The 13,384-nt window shown below is 38.0% G+C and overlaps 2 protein-coding genes across 4 annotated transcripts in view; one reads left to right on the top strand and one right to left on the bottom strand.

The window, feature by feature from the left end:
- LOC130919814 (phospholipid phosphatase-related protein type 5-like) overlaps window positions 1–299 on the bottom strand; it is a 151,436-nt gene extending 151,137 nt beyond the window's left edge. For both annotated transcript variants that reach the window (XM_057842379.1, XM_057842377.1), the window contains exon 1: window positions 104–299. The gene's annotated coding sequence lies outside the window, so the exon portion shown is untranslated. The remainder of the gene's footprint in view (window positions 1–103) is intronic.
- Window positions 211–13,384, top strand: part of palm3 (paralemmin 3) — a 72,287-nt gene continuing 59,113 nt past the window's right edge. The window contains exon 1 of one of the 2 annotated variants that reach the window (XM_057842374.1): window positions 211–272. The gene's annotated coding sequence lies outside the window, so the exon portion shown is untranslated. Of the gene's footprint in view, window positions 273–317; window positions 563–13,384 lie in introns of those variants that run through there. The other variant, XM_057842373.1, reaches the window with a different exon arrangement.

The raw sequence follows: 13,384 nt of genomic DNA on the forward strand, positions 1-13,384 counted from the left end.
CGAACAATCCATTACTAAAATATTCGATAGCAGCAGCCCTATTGCTAATATCAACTGCTGTTCACAACACATGGCCATTCTTCACTTTGACTAGTATACTCACGCTTAATGTCACAAGGCGGGTCATGGCGCTGGTTCAAGCGAGACAAGCGTCCCAATCTGCTCATTCTGCTGTCGCCACAGCCGACATTTGGGTACTTGAAGCTGCGTTCCTGTCAGTGTGGTGAAGAGGGGCCCCGGCCTAGCTCAAACTCACGAAACACCGGAGTCAGGTAACCAACGCTGACTGGCTGCTGATTCTTCGTTTTCCGCCTCCTCCTCCTCCTCCCCTCCTCTCACTAGTCGCGGGGAGTGCACGCTTCTCTAAATAGCTGTGCTCTTAGTTTGTTTTTTGTTTGTTTGTTTTTTTACCGATGTAGCGACCGTAGCTTCCCACAAATATTTTTTACGCCATTTTTAAATTTGTGGTAACTACAGCGATTATTCGAGTATTTCCGTGTTAGGCGACGTACTTTTAAACTTTTCGCACGGTTGGATTAACACACTATCAAGCGAGCCGCAGGTGAGTTTTTGTCCAGCTACACATTTGAAACTGAACTGTGTTTATTTTCATTACAAATGTCGCTGTCCATGCTGTGTTGACACATTTTTAAAACACTCCAGTCTCTGGAAGTGAGCCCAGATTAGAGAGTTGAACAAACTCAGCAGCTGTTAACTTGTTTGGCATGAATAATTTTGAACGAGGATGTGACTTTTGTTTTAACACACTGAACCTTTCTTTAATCATCCAAGTGGCATTCACAGAAGTGTTTTCCAGTCGTTTTAGGGTTATCCAACAGCCCATCAGGAACTCTTTAAATTTTCCTTGGATTAGTTATACGAGTAATAAAATCAAGGTATGCGCTCTGCAGGAAGTTTTATGATGCAGTAGTTTAAAAGGTTGGCTGTCGTCTGACACTTTCAAGCTCTTGATGTTGTTGCCCCTCGCAACTACTCACACTGCAGGTGGAAGTGTTCAATTCTAATGAAGTAGATATTTTTAAAACTTTTTTGGTCTTAGGGCTGCAGCTATCGAATATTTTAGTAATCGAGTATTCTACTAGAAATTTCATCAATTAATCGAGTAATCGGATGAAACATTTTTTTTTAGGTAAAGAGCGATTATAAATGAGAAAACAAGACATTTCACCCAATATTAGGGGTGCACGATATCCATTTATTGAAATCGATATCGATAACTTCCTGCTCCTCAAAGCCGATATCGATAACCGATAATACATATTAGGGCTGTCAAAATTATCGCGTTAACGGGCGGTAATTGATTTTTTAAATTAATCACGTTAAAATATTTGACGCAATTAACGCACATGGCCCACTCAGACGGATTTAAATGGCAGTACAGCTACTTGCCCACTTGTTAATTGTGTTTTATGGAGTTTTGCCGCCCTCAACTGGCGCATGGGTGCGTCTAATTTTATAGGCTTCAACACCCATGAGCATTGTGTAAGTAATTATTCACATCAACAATGGCGGGCTACTAGTTTATTTTTTGATTGAAATTTTTACAAATTTTATTAAAACGAAAACATTAAGAGGGGTTTTAATATAAAATTTCTATAACTTGTACTAACATTTACCTTTAAAGAACTACAAGTCTTTCTATCCATGGATCGCTTTAACAGAATGTTGATAATGTTAATGCCATCTTGTTGATTTATCGTTATAATAAACAAATACAGTCCCTATGTACCGTATGTTTAATGTATATATCCATCTTGTGTCTTATCTGTCCATTCCAACAATAATTTACAGAAAAATATGGCATATTTTATAGATGGTTTGAATTGCGATTAATTACGATTAATTATTTTTTAAGCTGTAATTAACTCGATTAAAAATTTTAATCATTTGACAGCCCAAATAAATATATATATTTTTAAATGTATATTCACCTGAGTTTTTGAGCACCTGGAGGTTGAAAAAAAAAAAAAAAAAAAAAAAAAAAACTTGTGGTGGACTCAACATAGATTTGCCTTTGACCTAACCAATTTTTTATGATATGAACATTATTGTAATGAACAAAACAAATAAAGGAACAGTCTCGACTTTAAATAAAGTGTCAATATTTATTTTTTCAAAGATAATTTGAGTCAATCACAATCATTTAGTCAATGTCATTGAAGGTGTGTTCTAGGGCTGCAGCTATCGAATATTTTAGTAATTGAGTAATCGGATAAAACATCTTTTTTTAGGTAAAGAGCAATCATAAATATACTTGAGAAAAAAAGACATTTAATCCAATATTGAATCATTTTCAGTCAATCAATGTCTTTATTTTCGATGTACATTGTTGAAAACAGCCAACAATTGCATCTAAGATGTGACTACAAAAAAAATTCACTGATTTCACTCAAAAAACTTCTAGATCTTAAAAAAAAAAAACAACAACATATTTCTTACCTAAAAATGTAATTACGCTTGATAACACACGTCACTTGTAAGCTACGTGGTTTTCCCCCACGTGTTTCAATTTCATTTCCATTTGTGTCAAGCTATTCTTAAGTTCTTGTTAAGTTTTAAGTTAGTCTAAACTGTAAGTACTAATAGGAATTTTAGTTTTTGCAGTGTTCAAAATAAATGTAAGATATCTGCTGTTTCGGTGCACATTAGGGACCAGTGCTACTTGGTGTTTTATTCAGCAATGACTACTGAGCTAAAACTGACAGTTAGCTTTATTATGGTGTAATTTTACACCCTCATCACTCTACAGTGCTGTGTTTTTACAGATTTAATAAAGCCTGTATGTAAGACACGTTAGCCGCACATCAACAGTGGTCATAATCAATAGAGTCTACTGCTTAAAGATGGCGGCTGTTTACTAACGCTGCCCAGACGCTGTCATTTCGCATCTAGTCCTAAATGCATGCGATATCTATGAGACGCATCGGACACTAGCTGCTACCACACTAGCATCATGCAGGCGTGGTTTTTAGCGATGTCGGCGTAGTTTGTAGCGGCTGTCGGCTGCGTCCCAATCCACCGACACCGTGCCAAAATAATTATACTGTATATTAACGGGCCTTTTAAAAATGTCATTGTATTTATTGGGTTGACGTCATAATTCCTATTATTGAACCAATAATTATCGGACCAATAATTATCGTGTACCCACACCTAATACTGAATCTCAGATGTGACTAGAAAAATAAAACAACAAATTCACTGCTTTCACTCAAAAGACTTAAGATCTTATAAAAAAAAAAAAATTAATAAAAAAGTTATTACTTAGCTTAAAAGATTATGCTTGATAACGTACATCACTTAAAAGGTGTTTTTCCCACGTGTTTCAATTGAATTTCCATTTCCGCAAGCTATTTTTAAGTTTAAAGTGCCTGGGATAGTATGAAAAAAGCAATATTATGTGATTTATATTTTGAGACGATTCAACTATATACAACCAGTTGGCAAAACGCAGATGATGAGAAATTAGTCTTTCATCCTGCCATTGAGCCCTGCCTGTCATTATAGCACTCTAGCGTCCCCAGCTGGAGGATGACATCGGCAGGGTCACGACTTCATTTGATTTAGAATTCAGCCCATTGAGGGCGAATTATTCAGAACGAGGAAAATGCGACGAAGAGAGCAGAAAAATGTCATTGTTTCAATCTCTCCTCCAATATTTTTACAGGCTATTCTTTTTATCCAAGTATTTTTCTACCCCAATTGCTAAATAAATGGTATGGTCATGAGAAATAAAAGTCTTGTGCTTAATGGAATATGAAATATTAAAAATGCCTTTAATCAGTATGACATGGAAAAATTATTCCATAATGGTCAAAACTATCGACTTCTTGCACCTCCCGAACGATATTTTATGCCACTGGAGTTAGTCCGGCTTTGGTCATTTCCCAGCCTTCGGAGAGCGTAAACAAACCAGGAGTCGTGACAGCTAGCCGACATGCTAACCCGAACCGAGCGGCGTTTCAAAGTCTTATTCTCGCCTTTTGAAGCGAAAAATTACACAAAACAACCTCAGATAATGTCACACGGTGGGGTTGTCCATTGTCTTCACTGATCGGCAACTCCCCCAGCGGCGAGCAAGTTACAGCTTGTCGTTCCCCTGCTGCGGGCAGGAGAGCTCGTTTGCCAGGGAAGCAGCTGGAGAATGACCACCGGACAAACCTGCCGACGTCGGAGGAGCGCGTAGCTGCCTGAGCTGAGGCATATGAAGAGGGCAGACGGGGCTGGAAGTCTGGACGATATGGAGAACCGTATGAGCATAAACCGAGTATAGCGCTTTCCCGGCGGGCACGCGAAGAGGATCGAGAGGGGTGTGGGACAAGCCGCCGGTCGTCGGCCAAGTGGTATTCTCGGTGGACAAGTAGCATTGTCAGTCACAAAATGCAAGCCACCTCCGTATTAAAACGTGCGTAACATAATACAAAACAAGATGTTTACTCACTTCCTCGTAAGTCCAATGGTCCCACAGTTGTCCGGTTTATTTTGGCCAATCTCTGGGTGGGGCTTTTTACTCAATTTTGGGGGGGGGGATTGGTCAATTTTATTTTCCATCATTGGATGTGACCAAAACCGTTTCTGTGGGTACATTTCGACTAATATTCATTCATTCATCTTCCGTGCCACTTATCCTCACGAGAGCTCTGAATGGATTGCCAGCCAATCGCAAGGCACAAAAGGCAAAGAACAGATTAAGCCAAAGTTGTATGTGTTTTTTTAGTTTTGTTCGGGCATAAAGAGTTGCATATCCCTCACTAATTGGTGTATTTAAATGATAGGCTCGCACTGCCGGTATATCAAATCTCCAGATATTTACTGCACTCCCATTGCCATTTATCTGTTGCATTGCTGATTTTATCTACATTTGGAAGAGGAGAGATTCTCATCAGAAGATATCAGACACTTATTTTGTTCAAGCATAGCCAAACTGTTCCAATTGAGAGCAAAAACCTAACCTGTGTCCCTTAAACCATGCAGCCATTATACCTGTGCCAAACTCATGCTCACACGTGCATGCATTGTCTCAAACTCTTTCAGATTAATCCACACTTTGTTTTAAGGCTTTCATGACTCACCAAGGCCTATTTAATGGCAACACCCTTGCAACCACAGCTATTCTTGGGCTGGATTTGTTTGAAAGAAACCTAATTTGGGCAATGAATCAGACATACATTGCTTTTCATGCTAAATTAGTAAAAAAGATCCCAATAGGAGCCTCTCAAATCCCGCTTCTTCTGTCGGACAGCACTATATGGAAGGGTCTTAATGCTTTTCCGAAGGGTGTATCACTCATGACTAATAATTATTTGACTCAGATTTTTTTTTTCCTGAAAGCTTGGGAACAAACTTATTTGCCACGCAATGGATTTATGATTTTTCTCTTTTTTGCAATTTTGTAAACTCCTTCATGCCACTGATGACATCTCAGCTGCTTAGGATCAATAGTCATATATAAGAATTAGAGCATGTGAGTTTGTTGTGGCAGTAGATATTGATTTACATCCATCATAGACGAGGTTGTCTATCAACTACCCTATGGATTTTGATTTATAAGAGTAACTTAAATTAGTGGACTTGAGGTTTCAAGATGTTGAATGTAAAGAATCTGATATGTGAAAGTAGCCAAAGAACACTGTCTTCTTAGGTTTTGCTCACAGTAAATTGCCACTCAGGCAGTTCACGTCCTAACAAAACCACAAACTGAACTACAGCTACTGACACAGACTGGTCAAATTTTTTACTAAAGTGAAACAACCATGGTTAAGGTGCTGTAAATGATTTGTGATGCCTAAATTTCTCATCGCCTTAAGTGGAACTTTGTACTGCTTGTTGTCCACAAGCACTAGCTTTTTTTTTCACTTGTCTGGACAGAAATAATCAGGCAGTCACAAGATTTGCACTACAAAACTGAAGGTTGTTTAGTAGCAAATATCATGAATATTAAAGCAGTTCATTTATACATCCTTGACTCCATCCTGAGGTAGTGCCATCACGTTGTTTTATACACTACTTCTTTTGACAGAATATCTGCAGTTAGACAACAGGAATAGCTATTTTTGCATTTGCTATAGCTTGATTCAGTTCTCTTTTGGTACAGAAAAATGTTTTGAATGCCACTGGGATCATTTTTTAAAATGAGGCTGACAAGTGTTGACACTCTTCATACAAGTCAATGCTCACCAGCAAGCTGAAGCAGAAGAATCATAAGAATCATACCCATGATTTGAATACAAGCTGTTTTTGTTACACTATTATCTGTTTGACACTACAGTAGTGACGTGTTGGATGCTGTTTTCAGCATGCTTTAATTATTGCCATAACATCCAACTTCAGCAATGTATTTTTTGTGTTTCACTTACAGGCTAATTTGCCCTTTTTTCCGAACTCATTTCCTTTCAAATTGTTAAATGCATGTTTGATTAGACTAGGGTTTCTTTAAACTCAGGATATCTTTTTGTTGTCCCCTGTCGTTTATATATTTTGCCTGACCCATGTTAATTCCAGCAATGTCTCGTGTTCTCTCAAACACTTCATAACTTTTAACTTAGGATGCAAGACAATGTGTTGATGACCACGCAAAAGAAAGATTATAGTTCGTACTTAGGAGGTGAACGAAATGACACAAAGAAGTCAGCTAGGCTTTGTTAATTATTGTCAATTTAGAATATAGATACTTAAGTAGTATTAAAATTGAGAAGGCAGGATGGCAGGTATGTTTTAACTGTCCCACTGTTCTTATCATTAACTTCCTTTTTGTAGAGGTTTCATGTTTGGGTTCCTTGAAATTCCTACTGTTAAAGTACAGCTGGATTTTACCAGTAATTGGTCCTGTTTTCTGTAGGTTGCCGTCACTAGTTCAGATTTCAACCCTCAGTTACAGTATGTCGATATGGATTGTTAGTGGTGCTCCAACTGTTTTTAAAGGTTTTATAGAAAACTTAGATCAGGCCTACACTTATTATTGCTGCACAGGAGGTTCATTCCACAGCAAAACAGTTCTCCTGTAAACAACGTAACTAAGACACAATGTCAATGCCCTGAATTGTGTACAGTCGACAGTGCTCCTATGCCATAGCTGGAATTCCACTGTCCTACAATTGGTTTCCAATGTGTTATGCAGCACATTCATTCATTTAAATGCTTCATTCTGCACGGCTTTAAGCAGGACACTTAGACTTAATAATTAAGTGTACATCTCAATGACATGTTACATGCGTCATAGATATATATTTTTAATTATTTACCGTAATTCCCGAATATAAGGCGCACCCGCGTATAATGCGCACCCCAGATTTACTTGTAAAATCTAGGGAAAATTATTGTACCCGTTTATGACGCGCACCCTAATTTTAGCACCAATAGATAGAAGAATACAAGAAAACAGAGCTTGTGTACAGATACAGAAATGTCGTTTTACTGACTGGTGAAACACAGCACAAGCATAGCACATTGTTAGTTCAAAACATTACCATAAACTGACAATATTTATGGTAATAATATGATTTGACAACTTCTCCAACTTACCAGAATCTAGGAGAAAACAAAACAGATGTGACTTTTCTTTTAAAGGCTGCTGTATAACCTGCGCGTTTCATCATGATGAATAAATGTTTCTTCCATGGATTGATACGGTAAAATGAAAGTGAGAACGTAAGTCGGAAATCCGTGAGAGCTCATCGCTGTCAACACGACAGTAAAAATAGGAACAATTGTTATTTGGGTTTGAGTTTCCCGAGGGACAGATATAGTTGACGGACACAGGAAGTCTGTGTGCTTACGTTTGTTATGGTCCGAGTTGCCGGGCTGCAATAAACGTTGACTCAAATGAGTTCAAGAAACTAAATTCTGTGCTTTATGAAGAGTGAAAAAAAGCAAAATTTAACGCAGACGAAATCATTCGGCCGATTAGAGTGAAGTATTACCGAAACAAAATGGTGACGTCACGTACCGTAATGGTCGGCAATGGGTCGCCGCATACGTCCTTTCTTCAACACAACGTGGCCATGTCAATTAAAAAAAAAAAAAAAAGTTTATATATATGTACTTTATATATATTTCTGTCTCCATCCATTTACCCGTTTATAATGTGCACCATGATTTTACAAGTTGATTTGGGGTGGAAAAAAGTGCGCGTTATATTCGGGAAATTACGGTGCTTTTTTTTTTTAACAAATCGATCATTATTACCATACCTTTGAGCTAAAATTGTATTAGTTTGGGATTTTGTGGTGGAAAGCTCAACCGGTGATGTATACAGTCTGCAGCTGAGATCAAGGGTTCAATCCCAGACTCCGGCCTTCCTGTGTTGTTTGCTTGTACCCCACTCCCCGTGCCTGCTCGTGTTTGCTCCCACATCCCAAAACCATGCAGGGTAGGCTGATTGAACACTATATTCTCCATCTTTGTGATTGTGAGTGTGAAAGGTTGTTGTCTATACGTATGTGTCCTGTGAGTTGCTGGCAACAATTTCAGTGTACCCTGACTCCTGCCTGTATTTAGCTGGGATAGGCTCCAGCACCCCCGCATCCCTCATGCGGATAAGCGGTATAAAAGATGAATAGATTAATGTGCCAGTAATTTCTGTTGTAATTAAAGTTGCACCGTTACCAGTATCGGCAGGGGGCGCCGATCCGGCCGGAATTGGTGGTATCTGTATCGACGAGTACCAACATTTAGGGCGTCGATACCACCTACTGACATTACTTGAACGCAACTGTACGGTCCTCCCCAAGTGAGCTAAATACCCAAATCCCGATGGATAACATCCGTATGATTTTGTCTGTAATTTACCAAACGAAATAAACACCTTCGTCTTCAGTAATAAGTGTGTTCACAACAACGCAAATCCGCAATGATACTCTGCTCATACAAATGTGGTATTCACAATCAGTTTCTCTCTCTCTCTCTCTCTCTCTCCCCCCCTCAGAAAACTCTCACGCGCACATACTAGATATCATCAAATAGCAACCTAAATGTGATACGTTAGATCCCATGCCATTAGCTGCATGAGCCCACAGTCACGCGTAGTTCATATTCGAGGCGTGGGAAATTTCCGATTCTGAGATTATTCGCGATTCGGCCGTGGAAGATTCGAGAACGATTCACAAAAATCTAAATTCCAATTATTGAATTATACCAGGTAAAGCAGACTTAAAACACAGTCAGCGCAGTCTTCGGGACGCAATAAGGCACGGACTGAGACTAAATATCATGTTCAACTCATGCCGCTAGATAAAAAAAAAAAACAATGATACCTGACTGCGGCCGACAGCTGCTTCAAACAACGCCTAGTTGCTACAAACATACGGCCACATACGGCTATAGTACATATCACATGTATGTAGAACTAGATGCAAAATGACAGACGACGGCGCCGGTAGAACATGTAAAAAGAACTAGATTCAAAATGACAGACTTGCCGTTTAGTAGTTGCCGCGTTGTTAACAGCCGCCATCTTAAAGCAGTAGACTTTTCTAGAAGGCTCTGTTGTAGCGAACCCAATTTTTTATTTAAAATACTCCTAAATCGGCAAAAGCTTAACTTGAATCCATCTTTAAACGATGAAACAGTTTTAAAACTTTGAAATGTCGAAAGTAAACAGAAGGGAAATTATGGAATAACAGGAGAATTTTAACAACTTTAACGGTTGATTCACAACATTAAATTAATTGAATGTAGTTTAAAGCTGCTGATACAGAATGGGACTTGAGTATTTTATTTACTGTTTTAAACTATTACCATGATACTGAAATATTAGTTAAGTTTAGCCTGAGAGGATTTTTGAACAATTTTGAAACTAATGTACAAAACATTAAAAGCGCGCGGGGGGTAAAATCAATAATCAAATTTATAATCGAATCGGAGCCTCTGAATCGTAATCGAATCGTTAGGTGCCAAAAGATTCCCACCTTTAGTTCATATACTACATTGATGAATTAAAAACCGCCATGACTGAATGGAATTTAAGCTGGCCAAATCAATCCATTCCACTGACTATAGATAATTCTGCAAATAATGTTAATTCAGTACGTGACACAGATGGACTCGGACCACAAATAGGATGCTTTGCTCATGTGGTAAATATAGCTGCTAAGAGAGCTGCAGCAATCAACAGTGTGCGTCACCTCACTTTACAAAGAGTAAAGATTGTTCTCAGCACTTTTATACAAAATTTATTCAGATCAGTAAGAATAAAGCACATTAATAGTATGCACTAAAACACTTGTTTATATGATGGCGTTGTTATTTTTGCTTGTGAGCAAATAAAAAACCATTAAAAAAATAAATAACAGTTGTATTTTCTGTTTCATAGCATTAAATGTATTCAATTGTATCGAAAATCGTACCAAACCGTGACCTAACTATATAATTGCATCCCTTATACAGTGGGAGAACAAGTATTTGATACACTACTGATTTTGCTAGTTTTCCCACTTGCAAAGCATGTAGAGGGCTGTAATTTGTATTATAAGTTCTCTTCAAATATGAGGGACGGAATCTAATACAAAAAAACAGAAAATCACGTTGTATGATTTTTAAATAATAAATTTGCATTTAATTGCATGAAATAAGTATTTGATACATCACAAAAATCGAACTTAATATTTGGTACAGAAACCTTTGTTTCAGACGTGTATGGACATGCAGTGGCTTCAGCAGCCGGACCTTGCATGCGCTGTAGGATTTTAATCCATGACGGCGTAATGTGTTTCCGATGGTTTTCTTCGAGACTGTGGTTCCAGCTCTCTTCAGGTCATTGACCAGGTCCTGCCGTGTAGTTCTGGGCTGATCCCTCACCTTCTCCATGATCAGTGATGCCCCACGAGGTGAAATCTTGCATGGAGCCCCAGAACGAGGCAGATTGACAGTCAACTTGAACTTTTTCCATTTTCTAATAATCGCTCCAACAGTTTTTACCTTCTCACCAAGCTGCTTGCTTATTTTCCTGTAGCCCATCCCAGCCTTGTGCAGGTCTATTATTTTATCCCTGGATGTCCTTACACAGCTCTTTGGTCTTGGCCATTGTGGAGAGGTTGGAGTTTGTTTGTTTGAGCATGTGAAAGGGTGTCTTTTATACAGGTAACAAGTTCAAACAGGTGCAGTTACTTCCGGTAATGAGTGGAGAACAGGAGGGGTTCTTAAAAAAGAACTAAGAGCCGAAATATTTACTAGTTGGTAATGTATCAAATACTTATTTCATGCAGTTAAATACAAACTTATTATTTAAAAATTATACAATGTGATTTTCTGGATTTTTGTAGTAAAATTCCGTCGCTCACAGTTGAAGAGAATTTATGATACAAATTACAGACCTCTAAATGGCTTGCAAGTGAGAAAACCAGCAAAATTATAATAATATCAAATACTTGGTTTCCCCACTGTACATACTAGGGCTGTCCCAAACGACTAATTTCCTCCCGATTAGTCAGCCGAATATTTTTACGATTAGTCGACTAATCTAATAATTTTTTTTTTTTTTTTTTACTACTTTAATAATGACATTTTTGTTGAAGCTTATTAATTCACAAAAAACATTTTGGAACACCTAAATTCTTTAATAACGTATAAATAGATAACATAAATATAAATAATAAATCACAAACAATGAGGTCAAATGATGCTGGCATTAACTAGTGCAAAAAAAAAAAAAAAGTAAACAGAAACACATAGACTTCACCTCTTTAACAGGAGTCAAAATAATTCTTATTCTTTTTGTGGTATGTCATTGTCTATATTGTTCTAAATGTTAAAATGAATTGCAATGTCCCGGACAACCATTTTCAGAATACTTTGTGTGAGTTCAGATGCTTTTTCTGGTGTGCATTCCGCATTTTTGGGGGAGGGGAAAAACTGTTCAACTTTTGTTTGTTTTAACCTGAAAATAGAAAAAGTAGAGGGCACATTGAAATATTACCACAACTATTTTGAATGAGAGGCACACAACTCACAGTAACAAAAATTAAATATATAGTAATAATTTTATAGTATACTACTATATGTATATACACAATGATACTTTATAATATAAAGTAACTAACATTAGTGCAGTCATGGATTACAGTAAGCAAGCCAGGGCCGTTTCCATATATATTTTTATTATATTATGTATATACAGGATGTATGTATATATTTTCCCCAAGTGGGAGCTTCTATTATCCTAATAAATTTAATAATAATTAAAATATATCAATTATATAATTATATATATATTATTTTATTAAATAAATATGCACGTTGATGCGACGCACATAAAGGTAACTTCCATATTAAAAAATCGTTAGAAAGTTGTATGGACTTACAATCCGCTAGCTTGTTGTTTCTTGTTGTCTTCGAAAATTATACTTGGGTGACGGCGCTTCAAGTGTTCGTTCATAGCCGACGTGCTACTTGGTATGCGAGCTCAGCTTAGCAAAGAGTACACACAGTGGCACCCTCCATATTTTCTTTGAAATTATTCCAGGCTCTAGCTATTCTGGTCCGCTTTTTGGGCTTTATGCCACTTTTACGTGTCACCAATTCTGCCCTTTTTGGTAATTGGCGGTGTTTTCAACTTCTTGCCAAAGTGAGGATTGAACCGGCGATTCACTTGGCTCGTTGTCGTCGGTTCGTCCGATTTCCTCCTCAGGAAGGCGGCGGCGTGCATAAAAACACCGAGAGGCGTCGGATGGCCCTTTATGGATACTTTTATTGACCAAAACAAAAACGTAGGGGATGCAGCCACTGAACTCCGCGCTACCCACGCACTTTCCCAACTTACCGATCTCACTCCCTCTCTCTCGCTCACTCGCCCACTTTCTTCCTCTTTGCTCAATCTGACAATGCCGGTCACATTGAAATAACAGCGGCCCCCTTGGGGGTATTAGTAACAGCCGCTTGCATCGCGAGCGCCCGCCATTCTAAACTTTATCCGCATGTAATTTTTTTTTTTTTTTTTTAACCCCGTCATTACCGTCGACGGTATGTTTTGCCCGTCGACACATTTACGTCATCGATGACGTCGACAACGTCGACTAGTCGGGACAGCTCTAATACATACACAGTATATATATTATTTTTTTTCCAAACAGAGTGGTATCGGAATGGTATCGGCCGATACTGCACAGACAGGTATCGGTATCGGGCCCAAAAAATGGTATCTGTGCAACACTAGTTGTAATACAGATCAGTTTTTTTTTCTTGTGTGGTGGTGGTTTTATTTTATTTTTTCCCCCCCATTGTTTATTTTTACAGTTTTCTAATTCTTTAAACACTGATTTTTATTTCCTGACTTTCCCCCTTGAAGAAGCAAATAAAACAACTACTTTATTCATACTATTCTAAGATTCTAATCAAACTCCATCATCTCTGAATTGTTCTTTCACCTGTG

The sequence above is a fragment of the Corythoichthys intestinalis genome, chromosome 8 (genome assembly GCF_030265065.1).
Source record: "Corythoichthys intestinalis isolate RoL2023-P3 chromosome 8, ASM3026506v1, whole genome shotgun sequence".
NCBI lineage: Eukaryota > Metazoa > Chordata > Actinopteri > Syngnathiformes > Syngnathidae > Corythoichthys > Corythoichthys intestinalis.